The sequence below is a fragment of the Leucopleurus acutus genome (genome assembly GCF_964270905.1).
Source record: "Leucopleurus acutus genome assembly, chromosome: 16".
Taxonomy (NCBI): Eukaryota; Metazoa; Chordata; class Mammalia; order Artiodactyla; family Delphinidae; genus Leucopleurus; species Leucopleurus acutus.
The window spans coordinates 27,781,480-27,803,382 of record NC_139158.1 but is presented as its reverse complement, the minus strand read 5'-3'; positions in this window follow the sequence as shown (position 1 = coordinate 27,803,382).

The following is a 21,903-nucleotide window of genomic DNA, read 5'->3' as shown; positions in this document are numbered from 1 at the left end:
TTTGATATTGAGCTGCTTGTATATTTTGGAGATTAATCCTTTCTCAGTTGCTTTGTTAACAAATATTTTCTCCCATTCTGAGGGTTGTTTATGGTTTCCTTCGCTGTGCAAAAGCTTTTAGGTTTCATTAGGTCCCATTTTTTTATTTTTGGTTTTATTTCCATTTCTCTAGGAGGTGGGTCAAAAAGGATCTTGCTGTGATTTATGTCAAACAGTGTTCTTCCTATGTTTTCCTCTAACAGTTTTGTAGTGTCTGGCCTTACATTTAGGTCTTTAATGCATTTTGAGTTTATTTTTGTGTATGGTGTTAGGAAGTGTTCTCATTTCATTCTTTTATATGTGGCTGTCCAGTTTTCCCAGCATCACTTATTGAAGAGGCTGTCTTTTCTCCATTGTATATTCCTGCCTCCTTTATCAAAGATAAGGTGACCATATGTGCATGGGTTTATCTCTGGGTTTTCTATCCTGTTCCTTGATCTATTTCTGTTTTTGTGCCAGTACCATATTGTCTTGATTACTGCAGCTTTGTAGTATGGTCTGAAGTCAGGGAGCCTGTTTCCTCCAGCTCTGTTTTTCTTTCTCAAGATTGCTTTGGCTATTCAGGGTCTTTTGTGTTTCCATACAAATTGTGAAATTTTTTGTTCTAGTTCTCTGAAAAATGTCATTGGTAGTTTGATAGGGATTGCATTGAATCTGTCGATTGCTTTGGGTAGTAGAGTCATTTTCACAAGGTTGATTCTTCCAATCCAAGAACATGGTATATCTCTCCATCTGTTTGTATCATCTTTAATTTCTTTCATCAGTGGCTTATAGTGTTCTGCATACAGGTCTTTTGTCTCCTTAGGTAGGTTTATTCCTAGCTATTTTATTCTTTTTCTTGCAATGGTAAATGGGAGTGTTTCCTTAATTTCTCTTTCAGATTTTTCATCATTAGTGTATAGGAATGCAAGAGATTTCTGTGCATTAATTTTGTAACCTGCTACTTTACCAAATTCGTTGATTAGCTCTAGTAGTTTTCTGGTAGCATCTTTAGGATTCTCTATGTATAGTATCATGTCATCTGCAAACAGTGACAGTTTTACTTATTTGCCAATTTGGATTCCTTTTATCTCTTTTTCTTCTCTGATTGCTGTGGCTAAAACTTCCAAAACTATGTTGAATAAGAGTGGTGAGAGTGGGCAACCTTGTCTTGTTCCTGATCTTAGTGGAAATGCTTTCAGTTTTTCACCATTGAGCACGATGTTGGCTGTGGGTTTGTCATATATGGCCTTTATTATGTTGAGGTAAGTTCCCTGTATGCCTACTTTCTGGAGGGTTTTTATCATAAATGGGTGTTGAATTTTGTCAAAAGCTTTTTCTGCATCTATTGAGATGATCATACGGTTTTTCTCCTTCAGTTTGTTAATATGATGTATCACATTGATTGATTTGCATATATTGAAGAATCCTTGCATTCCTGGGATAAACCCCACTTGATCATGGTGTATGATCCTTTTAACGTGCTGTTGGATTCTGTTTGCTAGTATTTTGTTGAGGATTTTTGCATCTATGTTCATCAGTGATATTGGTCTGTAGTTTCCTTTCTTTGTGACATCTTTGTCTGGGTTTGGTATCAGGGTGATGGTGGTCTCGTGGAATGAGTTTGGGAGTGTTCCTCCTTCTGCTGTATTTTGGAAGATTTTGAAAAGGATGGTTTTAGCTCTCTAAATGTTTGATAGAATTCGTCTGTGAAGCCATCTGGTCCTGAGCTTTTGTTTGTTGGAAGATTTTTAATCACAGTTTCAATTTCAGTGCTTGTGATTGGTCTGTTTATATTTTCTGTTTCTTCCTGGTTCTGTCTCAGAAGGTTGTGCTTTTCTAAGAATTTGTCCATTTCATCCAGGTTATCCTATTTATTGGCATATAGCTGCTTGTAGTAATCTCTCATGATGCTTTGTATTTCTGCAGTGTCAGTTGTTATGTCTCCTTTTTCACTTCTAATTCTGTTGATTTGAGTCTTTTCCCTATTTTTCTTGATTAGTCTGGCTAATGATTTATTAATTTTGTTTATCTTCTCAAAGAACCAGCTTTTAGTTTTGTTGATCATTATTATTGTTTCTTTCATTTCTTTTTCATTTATTTCTAATCTGATCTTTATGATTTCTTTCCTTCTGCTAACTTTGGTTTTTTTTTGTCTTTCCTTCTCTAATTGCTTTAGGTGTAAGGTTAGGTTGGTTATTTGAGATTTTTCTTGTTTCTTGAGGTAGGACTGTATTGCTATAAACTTCCCTCTTAGAACTGCTTTTGCTGCATCCTATATGTTTTGGGTCATCGTGTTTTCATTGTCATTTGTTTCTAGGTAATTTTTGATTTCCTCTTTGATTTCTTCAGTGATCTCTTGGTTGTTCAGTAGTGTATTGTTTAGCCTCCTGTGTTTGTATTTTATACAGTTTGTTTTTTTTCCTGTAATTGATATCTAGTGTCATAGCATCGTGGTTGGAAAACATACTTGATACGATTTCAATTTTCTTAAATGTACCAAGGCTTGATTTGTGACCCAAGATATGATCTATCCTGGAGAATGTTCCATGAGCACTTGAGAAGAAAGTGTATTCTGTTGTTGTTGGATGGAGTGTCCTATAAATATCAATTAAGTCCGTCTTGTTTAATGTGTCATTTAAAGCTTGTGTCTCTGTATTTATTTTCATTTTGGATGATCTGTCCATTGGTGAAAGTGGGGTGTTAAAGTCCCCTACTGTGTTTGTGTTACTGTCGATTTCCCCTTTTATGGCTGTTAGCATTTGCCTTATGTATTGCGGTGCTCCTATGTTGGGTGCATAAATATTTACAATTGTTATATCTTCTTCTTGGATTGATCCCTTGATCATTATGTAGTGTCCTTTTTTCCTCTTGTAATAGTCTTTATTTTAAAGTCTATTTTGTCTGATATGGGAATTGCTACTCCAGCTTTCTTTTGATTCCCATTTGCATGGAATATCTTTTTCCATCCCCTCACTTTCAGTCTGTATGTGTCCCTAGGTCTTGAGTTGGTCTCTTTTAGACAACGTATATATGCTTCTTGTTTTTGTATCCATTGAACCAGCCTATGTCTTTTGGTTGGAGCATTTAATCCATTTACATTTAAGGTAATTATCAATATGTATGTTCCTATTATCATTTTCTTAACTGTTTTTTTGTTTGTTATTGTAGATCTTTTCCTTCTTTTGTGTTTCCTGCCTAGAGAAGTTCCTTTAGCATTTGTTGTAAAGCTGGTTTGGTGGTACTGAATTCTCTTAGCTTTTGCTTGTCTATAAAGGTTTTACTTTCTCTGTCAAATCTGAATGAGATCCTTGCTGGGTAGAGTAATCTTGGTTGTAGCTTTTTCCTTTTCATCACTTTAAATATGTCCTGCCACTCCCTTCTGGCTTCAGAGTTTCTGCTGAAAGATCAGCTGTCAACCTTATGGGGATTCCCTTGTATGTTATTTGTTGCTTTTCCCTTGCTGCTTTTAATATTTTTTCTTTGAATTTATTTTTTGATAGTTTGATTAATATGTATCTTGGTGTGTTTCTCCTTGGATTTATCCTGTATGGGACTGTCTGCACTTCCTGGACCTGATTGACTATTTCTTTTCCCATGTTAGGGAAGTTTTCAACTATAATCTCTTCAAGTATTTTCTCAGACCCTTTCTTTCTCTCTTCTTCTTCTGGGACCCCTATAATTCAACTGTTGGTGTGTTTAATGTTGTCCCAGTTCTCTGAGACTGTCCTCAATTCTTTTCATTCTTTTTTCTTTATTCTGCTCTGCAGTAGTTATTTCCACTATTTTGTCTTCAGGTCACTTATCCGTTCTTCTGTCTCAGTTACTCTGCTATTGATTCCTTCTCGAGAATTTTTAATTTCATTTATTGTGTGGTTCATCATTGTTTGTTTGCTCTTTAGTTCTTCTAGGTCCTTGTTAAACGTTTCTTGTATTTTCTCCATTCTATTTCCAAGATTTTGGATCATCTTTACTATCATTACTCTGAATTATTTTTCAGGTAGACTGCCTATTTCCTCTTCATCTGTTTGGTCTGGTGGGTTTTTACCTTGCTCTTTCATCTGCTGTGTATTTCTCTGTCTTCTCATTTTGTTTAGCTTACTGTGCTTGGGGTCTCCTTTTCGCAGGCTGCTGGTTCATAGTTCCCGTTGTTTTTGGTGTCTGCCCACAGTTGGTAAGGTTGGTTCAGTGGTTTGTTTAGGCTTCCTGGTGGAGGGGACTGGTGCCTGTGTTCTGGTGGGTGGGGCTGGATCTTGTCTTTCTGGTGGGCAGGACCGCGTCTGGTGGTGTGTTTTGGGTTGTCTGTGAACTTATTATGATTTTAGGCAGTCTTTCCGCTACTGGCTGGAGTTGTGCTCCTGTCTTGCTAGTTGTTTGGCATGGAGCGTCCAGCACTGGAGCTTGCTGGGCATTGAGCGGAGCTGGGTCTTAGCGTTGAGACAGAGGTCTCTGGGAGAGCTCTCGCAGATTGATATTCCATGGGGCCAGGAGGTCTCTGGTGGTCCAATGTACTGAACTCAGCTCTCCCACCTCAGAGGCTCAGGCCTGACACCAGGCTGGAGCACCAAGACCCTGTCAGCCACACGGCTCTAGGCCGGAGGGTCTCTGGGGTCAAGATTGTCTAGATTCAAAACTCAGTTTGGCCGTCTCTGGCTATGTGGTCTCAGGTGAATTTCATCATCCACTGGGTCCTAAAACACAGCAACTGTTCGCCATGACTGCGAAACTAAAGGGCAGGGGTGGAGGACTGAGCTCTGAGAGAAAAAAAATGCAAGAAAACCAGAAGCTGGAGAGCGAGTGGTAGAAACCTGAAGAAGGAAGACTAGGCAGGGTAAAGCTGACTGAGATCTTGGTCTTAATCCACACCTCAACCTCTATCTTGGGACATCCACACTTACTCACCAGTGGGTCTTATAATCTCTTCCTTGGATATTTCAATTTCTAGTTCTGCGAAGATTTGTATAGTGGTGTCTTCCTGCCACTCACCACACAGAAGCTGCCTTTCAGGTATCTTGACCTTCATGGACAAAATGATAACGATCATAATAACAGCAACAACAATAAAGGTTGCTTTTATTTACTGAGGTGCTACATTGTTTTGAGAACTATGCTAAGAGTTTTCATGTGCATTTGTAATCCTCACAATAAATTTAGGAAGCGAGCTCTACTATTAACCCCCTTTTACAAACGGGGAGCTAGAACATGAGTGAGGTTAAGCAACATGCCCAGAGCTGAAACACAGAGTAAATGAATGCATGAACTGAGTTCAGAGATGGACTGCCATCCACCGATTGCCCAAGAGCAGAGAAGTCGGTTCCTGTTTTCCGGGAGGGGCGCACAGCAGGAGTTGAAGATGGTTCTTAGAGAAAGCAGGTGATGGACACCCAAGGCTGGACCTGTTCTGAGAGACAAGGTCAAAATATTCAAGGCAGGCAGCTCCTAAGATGTCTCCCAGTGATCCCCCACTCTGGGTATATAGACCCCTGTGTACTCACCTCTCTGGGCTGACCTGGTAAATTCCTTCTAAAAAATATGGCAGAAGTGATGGGACATCCTCCTGAGATTAGGTTACAAAGACTCTGGTTCCACCTCGCTCACCCTCTCTCACTCTCTCCGGTGCTCACTCGGATGGGATCCACCTGCTGGGTTGTAAGCTGCCCCAGGGAGCAGTCCACGTGGCAGTGAGGACCTGTGGCCTCTTACAGCCACATGAGTGGCCTGGACATGGCCTGTCCCCCAGCTGAGCCTTGAGATGAAGACTATGCCTTTGTGAGGGACCTTGAGTCAAATGACCCAATGGAATCACATGAGATTCTCGATCCACAAAAACTGTGAAGTAATAGATGTTTGTTGCTTAAGCCATTCAGTTGGGATAGTTTATTATGTAGCTTGATAGGCAGCACAGTAATATTTTCAAAGCACGGCCTTTGCTAGGCCCTAGCCAGAGACAGGAGAGATTGAGAGGAATGAGATTAGTCTCTATCCTCCAGGAACCCATGTGTTAGCAGGATGAAAAGAGAATAATTTAAAATGGAAAGTTAGAAGTGTGTGCAAGGCACAGAGCTGGTAGAAAGGATCCAGCATCCATGAAGTGTTCTAGGGCCTTGACATATGAGTAGGAGTTCACTAAGAAGGTGTTACAAACAATAATTTTTTGAACAAACAAAGAAGCTAGAGTGGTAGAAGATGGGAAGCAAGACCATTTAGGATATAGGAAGTGGGATTATCATGATTTGGTGATCAATCTGTAGAAAGTGAGCAGTCAAGTGTGTCCTGGGTTTTTTTGCTTGGGTGAACAAGTGGGTTGTTGTGCCATCAGCTAAGGTGGACACCACAGGAAAAGAGCAGTGAGCCTTTGGAATGGGTCCTGGATATGTTCCAGGCTTCTGTTCCTTAGCTTTCTTTGATCACTATTTGATAACACACACATGTGCATGCAAACACACACAGTGTATTAGTTATCTATTGCTGTGCAACAAATTACCCCAAAGCTTAGTGATTTAAAACAACAAATATTGTTTTTGAAGGTCAGAGTTCTGAGAGTAACCTAACTGCCCAGGGTTTCTCAAGAAACTGCAGTCAAGATGTTAGGCATGGCTGCAGTCACCTGAAGGCTTGAATGGGGCTGATGGGTCCACTTCCAAGATGGCCCATCCACATGGCTGTTGGCTGGAGGCCTCTGTTCTTCTCCCCATGAGCTTCTCCATAGAGATGCTCCATATGGGAGCTAACTTCCTCCAGAGCAAAGCAAGCCAAGAGTGACAGAATAATTAGGAAGCCAGAGGGCTTTTATAACCTGGTCTCCTAAGTCATACACTGTCACTTCCACTTTATTCTATTAGAAGTGAGGAACATCAAATAATATGTGGACATATCTTAAAACTAATACACACATACACATATATATACATATGTCTATATGCCAGAGCCTAGCTCACAGTAGGTACTCAATACATATTTTTGAATGAAATAATTCTACTACATGCAGAAGTTTTATCCTGTTTCATTCAGTGTATTACAGCATGGTTCCCTAGTATTAAGAAATAGATACATCATATACTTCTGCAGTCAGACTGGCTTGAGTTTGAATCCTGGATCCATCTGTGCAGACTTGAACAAGGCAACTAACTACTCCACAGCTCAGTTTCGTCATCTGTAAAGAGAATCAAGGCACCTATATATCAGAGTTGTTATAAAGATTAAATAATCTAATATATGCACAGGACTTAGTCCACTGCCTGGCACATACTAATGATTTTTTAATGTCATTTGTTGCAAATATCATGCATTCCTGAATGGAGTGGCCTTTCATGTCCTTTCGCTGTATTTTCTGCTGCTGCTTTCCCTTGGCTTATGGTTGAGGCTGTAAGGATTCAGACATCTAGGGATGAGCTATCACAGGGACCTCACAGTGCAGAAGGGGGATGTGCCTTCTGTTCTAGGAAAAGCACAAAACAGCTGCCTGTTTTGTACTTGCTGTATAAAAGTCTAAAAGGCATGGAGCCTGATGCCAGTTATTATGCTGACTGTAGACATGGTTAATTGGTTATCTATTCCAAGCATTAACAATTATTCCCATAGATACCTGATCACCATGACTAATTAGACAAAAGTTCTTTCCAAAGCCCGTTTGAATTATAGCTCTAGTGTAATAAACCCCTAAGTGTTTATTCAATTTGTACATGATTTTTTTCCTGTTCTTTCCCTTTACAGGAATCGATAAGTTGTTTAGACACATTTAATAGAGAGGAAATGAACAGAAAGCAGGTTTTGCCACTTTATGAAAGTAACTTTTAAATGTTTTGCCTTTAAAAACAGCATCCCTTTTATCCACCCTATGAGTTGGCATTTTCAGGAAAATGTACATGGGCTTATTTCAGTGGTTAGGTGAGGACGATTAATGGTCTTGCCAGTAATTAAAGTTGGATTTCCCCGTAAATAAAAACAAATGGCTTTCACAGAGCGTCCTGTGTTTATTCTGGTGCCATATATCACAGGCCTGGGCAATTGGTTTTGTGTTCTTGCCTCGCGCTACATCTCATGCTTATGTTTCCTCTGCTCTTTCATGACATTCAAAGTGCATCTGGGATGCTAAAACCCTCTTAGAAAATAATTATTTTGAGGCACGACATGAATAATAGGACAGTGAAAAAAAGGGAATAGAATGTTCTGGGACTTTTTAACCCCCAAAGCAGCAGATTGTATGAACTGCTCTATTATATTTATCCAAGTAATCTTTGTTCTGGGCTCGTCCTCTTGGGGGAGAATCTTGTTCTGGTGCTTATAAGTAAGGATGTGGAGGAAAAGCATCAGATACATTTCAGCTGTCATTGTTGAGGTGGAATGGCAGGACAAGAGACTCGCACCCACTGCAATGACCTCTGGTGCGTCCTCCATCCCCTGTAACCATAGTGCCGAGGGTCCTGAGGTGACATTATTCAAGGTAAACCATTAAAGCAGGAAAATTGATGGAGGTGATGTCAACCACATAGTGTTTCTTCAGCATGGGTCTCAGGTAAACATCCTGGGTATCCTAAGTATCCCCCAAACCATAACTCGTTCAAATTCTCTCCTGCCAATACTGTCCCACTGCCAGTATAATCCCTAGCATAGCCATACCTTGGGAGACAAGGTGTGTGGGAAGAGATGGAGAAAACCTTAACATAAAAGAGGGTATATAGTGGTGATTTTAGTGTTTTTGCCATCCATTTAATCAATGAACACTTAACTATTTGCCCGGTGGTGTTCTAGGTGCTGAAACCTTTGTACTGAGAAAGCTAAAATTCCAAATGGGTCATGACGATACAATATTCCTGGGACCTGCAGGTCAAATCTCAAAAATTACAAGTTTTTGTATTTTAAATATCGAATAGATTGCAAATAGATTTTAAATCTTTTCTACCCAACCCATGCTTAGACAGTTTTAAGTTCAAGAACTGCAATCAGGCTTAAAAAAAGTTTTATTTTTCTCCTATGAAATATTTAGGATGTAAATCATACGTAAAGAAAATTTTAGTGAACTTCTATGTATTTATCACATAGTTTAAGAAATAAAATACTGTAAATTTAATTGAGGTCCTTTGTGCGCCCTTCCTTAGCCTCATTCTGCCCTGTCAACCCACAGAATTGCTATCTTGATTTTTATGTTATCATTCCTAGAGGCATGTTTGTTTAATAGAGGAGTTCTAACTCATTAAGATGGGGATGGAAGAAAGACTATTTTTGTGCAATTGTGTGTCCATTTAAACCAGGCTATCTTGAAGAATTCTAAAAAAAACCGAGAGATGGATTTGAATGTTGGGTCTAAATTCTCCACTGCATTAAATGAATGGCATTGATTTTACACTTGAACATTCACATTTTCTACTGAAGGGTTATCTTCTAAGGGTGCTTTTGGTTGTAAATGGAGGGAGCCCAGGTGGAATCCAAGGCTGAGAATGTAGGGAAGGAACTAAGTCAGGGTCTGGGAGATACTTCCCCTCTCTTGTCTCTGCTTCTCTCCGTGTGTCTGCTTGATCTTTTCTGCTTTGCATGCAGACTTTCTCCAAAACAAGGGTATTCATAGGGCTACCAGATTTCGCAAAAAAAAAAAAAAATATATATATATATATACACACATACATGTATATATACATATTCATATATAACATATTTTATATATTACATATTTTATATAGTATGTGTTATGTGTGTATATATGTATCAATATATGTATGACACTCAGTTAAATTTGAATTTCAGATTAAAAAAGGAAGAATTTTTTTAGCATGTGTCCTATGCAATATTTGGACATAACATACATAAAAAATTCTTTAGTGTTTATCAGAAATCTAAATTTCACTGGGAATCCTCTATTTTATCAAGCCATCCTAAGTAGGTTCTACAATACATATTTCAAGCCCAGCCCCATGAAGAGATTGGCTTTCTCTCCCTCTCAGTTCCTGAGATGGAAAGGACTCTGATTGGTCCAGCTCAGGTCAGGTGACTTGGTGGGTTTTTAATCAACTCTGGGCTGAGTCGTGTTGATTAAGCAGTGCTGCTAGAAGACCACCTAGGGGGATTAGGGGAGCAAATAAGGAAGATGACTGTGAGTTGGGAGGATACAAGATGTCCACTCCTGAGAATCTGTGTTTACAAGTGAGTGGAGATTGCTCTCTCTGGTCCCTTCTGCTCTCATTTCTCTAGGACAACGTGGTATAATGTGGCAGTTAGGAGCACAGGCTCTGAAGTCTGCCTTTCAGGCATGATTTCTCCCTCCACCACTCACCAGAGTTATCATCCTGTGCAAGTTCCTCATTTACAAAACTGAGGTTATGATAACAGTAACTGTTTCATAGACTGTTGTGAAAATTAAATGAGTTAATAATATGGGGGGGGGGGGAGTTCTTATGCCCTGCTTGTAATATAGCAACATTTTACAACTGTTTGTTATTTTTCTCCTGCAATAACAGTGGTTTTTCAGGAAGGATGTCCAGGAAGAGGGATAAGGAACTAGTTAACTCCCTCTAGAAACCACTGTAAACCAACCTTCAGCTTTTTTCTTCTGGATCTTCTAAACCAAAAGTCCACTGTTATTTCCCTAACGGTCCAGATTGTAAATATTTTAGGCTTCATGGGTCATTAGGTTTTTGTTACAGTGACTCAACTGAGCTGCTGTAGCAGCCACTGAATTTATAAACAAATGATCATGGCTGTGTTCCAATAAAACTTTATTTACAAAAACAGGTGGTGGGCTAGATCTGGCCGGTGGACCATAATTTGCTGACCCATGCTCTAGCCCTTCCAGCAGCACAATCCCCCACTTTTTCTTTTTTTCAAATGAGCTTATATAAATTAATCCTCTTATTCCCACACTCAGTCATGGATTACAGAGACATTCCATGGTGAATATTTAGAATACTTCCTGAAAGGCAGTTTTGCAATGTTTTAAGAGCCTTAAAACTGTTCAGACCTGCCACACTTCATCCACTGCTTTGACAAATATTGATAAAGAATTCACAATATGCCAGGAACCCTATTGGCCACTACTGGGTATCTCTTCTAAAGAAACCATCAGAGAAGCAGATTCAGACACACACAAAAATCAAAGCCTTTCATCACAGTGTAATTTATAATAGCAAATAATTATGAAAATACCTCTTTTAATCCACCTTAAACATTTAATGGTTAGGGAAATTGGGGGACAGCCATACTATGAAATATTATACAGTCAAAACAGATGCCCATTCTTCATAATAATGTAAATGTTGTTTATTAAAGTTCTAGAGTCAACGTATAAAGAAAGCATTAATGTCTTAATTATGGAGTGAGGAGAGAATATAAGCATTATCAAAACTGACAAATTAAAAACTAGAGTTAACAGAAGTTGAGAAGTGTCAGGGAGGAAAACAAGGTCCTTATCTTGCAAAATGTTGAATAAAAACCCAATGTCAGGGCTTCCCTGGTGGCTCAGTGGTTGAGAGTCCGCCTGCCGATGCAAGGGACATGGGTTCGTGCCCCGGTCCGGGAAGATCCCACATCGGCTAGGCCCGTGAGCCATGGCCGCTGAGCCTGCGTGTCCGGAGCCTGTGCTCCGCAACGGGATAGGCCACAACAGTGAGAGGCCCCAGTACCGCAAAAAAAAAAAAAAGTCATTAATAGAAAGAGAAAGTGAGGTTTAGGTATGCTATTTACAATTATAATGGTGACCAAGAAGGGAATAAAAAAAAAAGGCATAATTATTATAATTATTGGGAGAAGAAGCAGGGGGAGAGATATATCTAGAGTTGGTGACACAAATAAACTCAATTCTCATCTATCATAGCAGGAAATCAACAGATAATTCTTGAAGTAGAAAAATCTACAAGTCACGTATTATTGAGCTATATGAAGATAAGAGTCAGAAAAACTTTAAACGTAGATGGTTAAAAGTTATACCCAATGGGATCTCAACAGGTGCATGCGTATGGGGGGGTGTAGGGTATAGGAATAGAGCAGGAGACTATTGCACTTCATTAGTGAAAAGGAAAATTGTTTACAAAGAGACTGTGCTAACATGGAAAAATATTTATCATTTAAGTGGGAAGACTGGTAACAAACTGCATACACAGTGCATTCCAAATATCTAAAAACTAAAAACAAAACAAACAAACAAAAAGCTATGCATAGGAAGAGGTCGAGAAGGAAACATGCCAAGTTATCTACAGCTCTCTGGGTGGTGGGAAACAGGATCATTTTATTTTTGTCATAACTTTCTTCATTTCCGTATTTTCCCAATTTTCCACAGCAAACATGCACAGCTTTTATGATACCAAAATAAACTATATATTAAAAGACTTGAATTGAAGCCCTTCGATGCAGTTTGCCATTCTCTCTTTGTGTTGAGCGGTTGGCAAAAAGATGGTTCAGCTGGGAAGCCATGGGGTTTTGCTCTGGCTCTGCTAATGAGCTGCATCCTTCAGGCAGGTCTCCAGTCTCCCTTCTTCTACTGCAAAAAGAAGACAGGAACTAAATGACTGCCAAGCTCCCTTCTTGTTCTGGCATCTTGGAATCAATTCTAAGGCAACTTATTATGCCCTGGGAACAACTCCTATTCTTTGATCATCAGGGTCCACAACAGAACCCCAGCCCTGCTTGGTCCCCGTAAAATTATCTAGGCTTCCTTATCAGATAGATAAAACCTGTTGTTGGAGCCACGGGTTTAATGGAGAGAGATTGGGTGTTAGAGTACAGTAGACCTATCCACTCAGTAGTTGCGTTCCCTGGGGCAAGTCACTCTTTCACAGCACCTGCAACGGTGACTGGTACATAGTAATTTGTGAGGACAAAACTTCTCTCAACCTAGCTCTTCATCTTTAAGAGGAGGGTAATAGTAATTCCTATTTCCTAGGGTCATTGTGAGGATGAGAGAGATTGCATGGTCAGGGACATAGCACAGTGTGTGGCATATGGTCAGTGCTTGGTAAATGAAAGCTGTCACAACAGCCGCCAAACTTTCCTGTGTTTATAAAGCCTAGCACTGAGCTCTATGCTTTGCATTCATTACCTCATTTACTCTTACCACACTCTTGCCATCAAGGAGGCATTTCTGTCAGGTTTAGGACACAACACAGAGTTGTGATTAAGAGCATGCACCCTGCAGCCTGCCAGCCTGCCACTGTCTAGCTGTGTCATTGGGCAAGTTCCAGAACCTCTTGAAGCATCCTTTTCTTCATCTGTTTAATGGGTATGTTAACAGGATGCCCACCTCAGAGGTGGTTGTGAGGATCAGATAAACTATTGTGTGTTAACTGCAGGGAGCAGTGCCTGATACACAATGTTGTGAGCTATTATTATTCTTGTCTTATAGACGAGGTCACTGAGACTGAAAGCAGTTGCATAATTTTTCTATTTGGTCACATATTTAGGAGTGAAGATGTGAACCCAGGCAGTTACCTACCAGCACTTGCTTTCTTAATCATCATGCTGTATTTTCCCTCTCCACTGTCAACTATTTCACATGACTGAATATTGATAAAAATGCCCAGATGAAAAAAGGGTTAAAAAATCTGATAAAAAGGGTTGTGATCTGAACAATTACATCAGCGACAACCAGAGAGCTGCAAATGCCTAATTTTGTGGCCAAGCTGAAGATGAGTGATGGCCTTTGGAAAGGGCTTATTGAGGGTCCAGCAGAGCCTGGCCATGAGGCAATCACTTACTCTCTGGTTGCTGCCTCTAGTCTGGATGGCTTGTTGGTGCGCCAGGAAGCAGAGGTGAAGGGGTCAGTGGTTTTGTATTGCAAATTGTGGAATAAAGGAGAAACATGATTGCAGAAGTTCCCTGAAAATACAGGGAACCTGTCCAGAGTGATTTATTGCACCAGAGTTTCATCATTTCTTCCTGTCTAGGGGCTTCTCTTTGTAGGTTTGTGATGACCTCTCTCCCCAGAAAGGGAGCCTGAGTGTGACTCTTTTCTTGGTCTTTACTGGGTTTAAGTATTCCAATACACCTTCAGGTCAGGCTCAAGCTCACAAGGGATATTCTTTGTGCTCACAGTTACTGAGTGCTTATGATGTGCTAGGAGCTGGTGATATAAGTAGGAACAATAATTCCTAATATTTTAAGCCATAAGTCCAAGCATACTGTATCACTGAATCTAAGATTACAGCCATAACTTACACTTTTATTTCATGCACCACTAAGGAGAAAAACACTCCATCCAATAATCTATGTTGTATTATCCCTTGTAAGCCACCTTCCAATTTTTAGTGATGGTAAAATGTGGGAAATGTGCATCATAGAAGTGATGAAATACACTGTTTGCTCATTTGGGCCTCCCATCAGCTCTACAAAGCAGATATTATATACACCCCCTTTGAGAAGAGGAAACTGGTTCCAAGACATTAAATAGCTTGTCAAAGTTATACAGCTAGTAAGAGAGAGCAGCAGTTTAAACCTAGGCAGCTTGGTGCGAGCCCAGGCTCTTCTGGGAACTTGCAAGTCATCTGTTGTCCAGGCACTTGAGGCAGAAGGCTCGGTGGCTCCTATAAATCCCTCCCTTCGTTCCTCAGCTGAGCCTCAGGCTTGTCTTTATACTTTCCAGCCTCCCTTGCTCCACAGGCTGACTCTCTAGCTGCTTTAAGAGGCTAGCAGGACCCAGGAGATCCGTAATCCCCTTCCTGGATCTTTTCTGTACCGAAATTCTCTGGTTGCAAGCAACAGAAACTAACAATGACTTACATAAGCAGAAGGGGGAGTTGATTGGTGAGAAAAGAGGCAGCTGGCAGAATAGACAGGTAAGTGGGACCTAGGACAACACAAGGAATCTGAATGCATCTGCTTGAAGGGAAATTTATCAGCCATTTCTGTTTCATTTTCCTATAATTGTGTCACAAAGTTCAAGAGTCAACATTCCAGGCCAGAAAGTCTGGTTGGCCTGATGTGAGTTATGGCAGGGGATGCTCACTGGTGGCTCCAGTGGGAGTTCCCCAAAAGGGAATTTAAAGACTTCCCTGGTGGTCCAGTGGTTAAGACTCCGAGCTCCCAGTGCAGGGGGCCCGGGTTCGATCCCTGGTCAGGGAACTAGATCCCACATGCTGTAACTAAAGGAGCCCGCATGCTGCAAATAAAAGATCCCGCAGGCTGCAAATAAAAGATCCCGGAGGCCGCAGCTAAAAGTCCGCACGTGGCAACAAAGATGCTGCGTGCCGCAATTAAGACCTGGCACAGCCTAAATAAATAAACAAACAAATCAATAAATAAATATTAAGAAAAAAGAAGAAGGAAATTTGGATGAAGCGTGCAGGCTCTGGGGTCTAATTGCCTTCTCTTCTCAGCTGACTCTGCCTGCTAGCTGGGTGACCTTGGGCAAGTTACCTAACCCCTCTGTTCCTACTTCTGTTCCTTCATCTGTAAAACGGGGATCACAACAGCCTTACCCCACAGGGCTTTTGGGGGAGGGGGTGTGCAGGAGATAGTGCATTGCGCTCTGAACTTATTAAGTTCTTAATAAATAGTAGCTGTTGCTGTCTACTCACATGGCCAACGTTGAAGGCTATGGCTGTTTGTTGCAGAATCTTCCTGATACCCAGAGCTTCATGCATTATTTTTTTCCCAAAAGTACCTTGAGTCCCTAAGTCTGGAAATACCTCGTGTTTGATTTTCTGGAGCTCCTGCTTGACGCTCAGATCTTCTATCTGAAATACCTAATATCTGACAGTGGTGTATAAATGGATAGTTTCTAAAGCCATTCCACGTATGCCTCATTTGATTTGCTCCGCGATTTGTCCTCTGTGTCCAGCACTGCGGTAGTGTCTATGATTTATATGCAAGGACAAAAGATCTTTATCATTCATAAGCTCATGAGTTACTAGGTCAGGGATTTCCAACCTTTGTACCACTGATATTTTGTCAGTTCTCTGTTGTCGGGCCTGTCCTGTGCACTGTAGGATCCCTGGCCTCTATTCCTATATGCCAATAGCAAAGTTGCATCCCCCCCACTAGTTATGAAAACACAAAAATGCCTCCAGACATTTCCAAATGTCCTCTGGGAAGTCAATATCGCCCCCTTGTTGAAAACCACTATTCTAGGTGAATAGAAGCTCTAGAAGACCCTGCCTATGTCTGTCTGGTTCATCCTTGAATTCCCAGGGCCTGGAAGAGTAGCTGGCACGTACTAGGTGCTTAATATTTGCAAAATGTTCAAATAAACCTGAATCACAGCCATCTTCTACTAAAAATATAACAAACCAACAAAACCCCACCTCCACCTTCCCCTACCACTTCGTAAGTCAAGTTCAGACTCCTTAGCTGACATCCAAAGCCCTATAAGACATGGGTCCAGCCTACATTCTCAGTCTTGTGCTCCTATGAGGTCTAAGGCAGTCCCCATGGACTCATTTCACCATATTTATTTTTTGCAAAACAAACCCAGCTGTTTGGCGAGAAAGCTCTCCAGCCAGCTGCATTTCTCCTGCCCTAAGAGATCTGTTTGGAGAACTCTCAAACAAATATTTCAGTCATCAATGTGACACTAAGGGGTAAACCCTACATGAATAAGAGGTGATAACGCTTTATCATACAAGAATAAAGCTGACTCTCCTTGCCTGACACACATTTGAAACGGTACAGCTGAGGCTGTGGTTGGAAAGAGCCCAAGTTCAAGAAAGCCTTCCTGTCATTTGTGTCTCCCTCCCTGACTTCTGGGATGGGGATGGGTGTGTGTGTGTGTGTTGTGAGGGTGTGGTTCTCCAGGTCTGAATTTCAACCCTTCATATCTACCCACTAGGCGCAATCCTGAGTTTATAGCAGGAGGCCTGATCTCTCAGCTCTGGCTCTTTTGGGGTCCTTCTAGGTCCCACGAAAGGGTTTCTAGGGACTTCGGTGCAGAGATATGCACAGAGCGGATAAAACCAAGGCGAGGAACAGAACACGTGTGGCTTTTCCAGCAGGGATGGTTCTTGTTTAAACTTTGGTTTTACATTTGTTTTGATACTTGAATTTGAAGCAAGGCCAGGAAAGAGGAAAATCTGTAATTATAATTGCTTCTTATCCTGTTAAAATGAAGCTCTAAAATGAAACGGCAGGTTAGAGTGGAGGCAAAACAGCAACGGGCTCTGGGGTCAAGTGACTGAATTCCAGTTCAGGTTCTGTAACTGAGCTGCACCCTATGGGGCCTTCCCGGGACAGACCCCTCCCCCATATCCTCCACTTTAGCTCCTCTCTGAAGCCGCTGGGTAACAGTATCTGATGCACATTTCCCGAGCTGTTTTACAGAGGCTAAAAGCCCCACCAAATGGAAGATGTTAACTACGCGAGCACAGAGCCCCCAGGCCTCCTGAGCCTAAGGATCCATAATGTTAACTCCTGTGACCACGCCCTGTTACCTCCCCACCAACCAGAGAATCGTGCACAAGCTGGTCACATACCCTGGGATGTCCCTCCCCCACCTGGCCTTTAAAAATGCTTTGCTGAAAAAAAAAAAGTGCTTTGCTGAACCCCATCCTGGAGTTCTGGTGTTTTGAGCACTAGCTGTCCTGGTCTCCTTGCTTGGTGTCCTGCAATAAATGCTGCACTTTCCTTTACCACAACCTGATGTCAGTAGATTGGCTTTACTGCATGTGGGTGAATGGACCCAAGTTTCATTCAGTAACAGAGCCTCCACTGGTTTAGTGGCAGACCCCAAGTTTGGCACTTGGTTCTGAATCAAGATTGACACCCTTTGTTCTATTAATCTTTGACCTCTTAGCATCCTCCTTGCTCCAGAATGAGCCAGGTCATCTGCCTCTGGGAGTTTCTGTAGCGCAAGAGTTGGTGAAGAGCCGCCTCCAGAATCCCAGCCCAGTTTCCAGCCACATTTTGGATGGTAACCCCAAAGAAAAAAGGAAAAGGAGTGCAAGATTTTTATTTCAAATCTCAGCTCTACTGCTCACTAGCTGTGTGACATAACTTCACCTCTATGAATTGCAATTGTTTTTGAGTTTTTTGTTTTTGCTTGTTTTTACCTTTAAAGGGGAATAGTATTTGCCAATCTACTAGGGTTACATTAGCAGCTATGATTCTTTGGTCACAAGCAAAAGAATCTGGTTCTGAATTGCTTAAGCCAAAAGGAATTAATTGGAAAAATATGGAGTAGCTTCCAGTATAGAAAGGAACAGACAGTACCAACTATCTGGGCATCTCCAAAGGTCTTGGTAGCACAAACCTCTTGAAGATTATATTAGTCAGAATTCTCCAGAGAAACAGAATCAATAGGATTTGTCTGTCATCTATCTATCTATTGATCTATCTATATATTGACCTATCTATCATCTAGCTATCAAAGAGTTTTATTATAAGGAATTGGCTCACACAATTATTGAGGCTGAGAAGTCCCACTTCCTCCTGGAGATCCAGGAAAGCTGGTGGTGTAATTCCAGTCCGAGTTCGAAGGCCTGAGAACCAAGAGGGCTGACTGGGTAAGTTCCAGTCCAATGCAGAAGACCAATGTCCTAGCCTGAAAACAGGAAGAGATCAAATTTTCCCTTACTCCACCATTTTTTCTATTCAGACCTCCAGCAGATTGACTGAGGCCCATCACATTGGGGGGAGCAAAGTACTTTACTCCGGCCACCTGGTGTTCCAGTTAAGTTGACACATAAAATTAACCATCACGGGGCTTCCCTGGTGGCGCAGTGGTTGAGAGTCCGCCTGCCGATGCAGGGGACGCGGGTTTGTGCCCCGGTCCCGGGAAGATCCCACATGCCGCGGAGCGGCTGGGCCCATGAGCCATGGCCGCTGAGCCTGTGCGTCCGGAGCCTGTGCTCCGCAACGGGAGAGGCCACAGCAGTGAGAGGCCTGCGTACCGCCAAAAAAAAAAAAAAAAAAAAAATTAACCATCACGGTGGTCTCACCCAGGTGCCAACATTGGAATAAACAAACCTCAGTGGTTTCCATGGTCCTTGCATCATTTCACTTAAGAGTCAGAGTCCCAGGAAATAATCTGATTGGTTATTAGGTCTTGTGCCTGTCCCTACTGTATTGGGGTAGTGAGAAAAATGATCCGGCAGCAATACCCAGCACATAATAGCTGTTCCCTATATGGTAGCTATTATTATTTTTGTCTCTCTTGTCTCTGTGCCTTATTATCAGTAACTCAGTGAATCATCATAGAATGTCTTTGCAACCTGATTATCCTGAAAACAACTCCCTCAACACCCACCAGCCAAATTTGCTTCTTCCCCAGCAACAATATATACAATTTAGGTGTTAAACAGTGTGATAACAGTTATTTCAGTTCTTGCCATAGTGTTTACCAATTTTTAGAAGTCTTGCCTCCAGGAAACACCAGGAGTTCTCACTCTGTGAAAGTAATGCTCCAGGTTACTCTTCCTAATACAACAAGCCAGAGCTCTACTAGCCCTTCTCCCTGCCCACCCCATTAGAGGTACAGCCAAGTCCTAACCAGGGAGGAAGGGAGCCTGGGGGTGGAGCCTGTTGGGGTGGAGCCTGAGCCTTCTGGTTGACAGATCAGCCTGCTCATAAAAAGGCACTAGATCTTGTGTTTCTTTGGGCCCCAAGGCTGTACTTTGACACTTGTCTCATCTAAAAATGACTCATAATTTTCATAACAACATCATGTTCATATATTATCTGAACAAATAACTGAAAAGATTCCACCTTTGACAGTTATGCAAAGGGGAAAGTACTGTCTCTCCTGTCCCCCTAAGTACACTTTTGTCCCCTTCCCCCTACTCTCCATTTCAAACTGGACTGGAGCAGGTGCCCCTTACCACCACCCCTCTAGCCCATGAACACTTCTGCAAAATCTTGGACAGGTTGCAATAGCTTTGAAAGAGAAGAAAAGATCAGCTCCCAGATGCCAGCTTGCTAGTAAGGATCTGTTTTCCTCCTTAACAATACCAGTATGATTACAAGTGCATGATCTATAGGACTTCCCCACATTAGCAACTTTTTTTTTTTTTCTAAGAGGTAGCCTACTGCACTGGGCTTAGGACCAAAAGATATGAGTTAAAATTCATGTGGTAGATTGTATTGTTGACTTTAATTCTTCACTCCTCTCTCTAGCCATGCCTTTTGCCTTATGACTTTTATTTTCTTCCACTAACAGAGTGGAAAATAATTTCCCACTCTTCTAATTCAGGTACAGCCAAGTGACTTTCTTTAGCCAAGAGAATGAGGCAGAATTGACATTGTGCCAATTCTGAGACTACACCTTCTGAGGCCTTGCATGCTTCCCTTTGCTTTCTTGCTTCTCTGCCATGCCAGGAGAACATGCCTGGGATAGCCCACCAGATGAAAGGCACATGGAGCAGAACAAAGCTACCCCAGCTAACCCTTGGCCCACCCCCAGCCAACTCACAGAATTTGAGCTACATATATGCTTGTTATTGTGTGACGTTGAGATAGTGGGGATATTTGTTACGCAGCAGAATTGAAAATTTATATTTGGTCCATACACCCAGTTTCTGCTGCTTTGTCCTTGGGTGACCTTGGTCATGTCTATTTCCTCAACTTTTTCAACAAGGGATTGAACTACAAGATTCCGAAAGGTCTTTTAATCTCTGAAATACTCAGTATCTTCTCCAAACCTCCAATAATCCCACTAGTGGATTATCCCCCAGTATCTTTGGGTTGAGCTTTTATTGCATTGTGCTAGTAATTTATTGAGGTGTTTGCCTCTCCTCTTCACGGTGAGATCCAGACAGATCAGCTGTGTCTTATTCACCTCTGCAGCCCAAGGGTCCATCTCAGGGCTGGAACATACGAGTTCTCAGTTAATGTTTGTTGTAGAAATAACTAAATGGCTGAGGAACCACCTAGAGGCAAGTTCATTTACCTTCCTTCCTCAGAGACGAACAAAATTTTCAGATTCACTGGAGTACATGCATGTTATCCCTTATGCAGTGATGACCTGATCAATCAGCAATTGTTTTCATTTAATTAATTTACAGCATACTTATTCAATGCATACAATGTGTCAAACTACCTTTAAATTTTCATTTATCTATTTCTTTCTTTCTTTCTTTTTTTTTTTTGTGCTACGTGGGCCTCTCACTGTTGTGGCCTCTCCTGTTGCGGAGCACAGGCTCCGGATGCGCAGGCTCAGCGGCCGTGGCTCACGGGCCTAGCCGCTCCGCGGCATGTGGGATCTTCCCGGACCAGGGCACGAACCCGTGTCCCCTGCATCGGCAGGCGGGCTCTCAACCACTGCGCCACCAGGGAAGCCCCATTTGTCTATTTCTTTACCTAGCTATCTATGTGGTTAGCCAACTATCAAAAGGCAATACATGCAAATAATAGAAAGTAAGTACTGTATGGGACTTCCCTGGTGGTGCAGTGGTTAAGAATCTGCCTGCCAATTCAGGAGATATGGGTTCGAGCCCTGGTCCGGGAAGATCCCACATACCGCGGAGCAACTAATCCCATGTGCCACAACTACTGAGCCTGCGCTCTAGAACCTGCAAGCCACAACTACTGAGCCCATGTGCCGCAACTACTGAAGCCCGCACGCCTAGAGCCCGTGCTCTGCAACAAGAGAAGCCACCGCAATGAAAAGCCTGCACACCGCAACGAAGAGTAGCCCCTGCTCGCTGCAAATAGAGAAAGCCCACGCACAACAACGAACACCCAATGCAGCCAAAAATTAATTTTAAAAAATTTAAAAGTAGCAATCCTTTATAAAAAAAAGTATTATAAAAGAATATCTAGTCAAAATTGTCTCTCCTGCTCTTTATCTTTCATTCCCTAGGTCATAGTCTCTTGGGTATTGTAAAGATTGTAAAGATATCTTGTGGGCATACAAGCAAATGTGCACCTATCATTCCATTTCTACTCTTCCTTATGCAAATAGGGCATTTTCCACATTATTTTGTATTTTACCTTTCTCAGCTAAATTTCCTTAAAGATAGTACCATATTTGGTAGG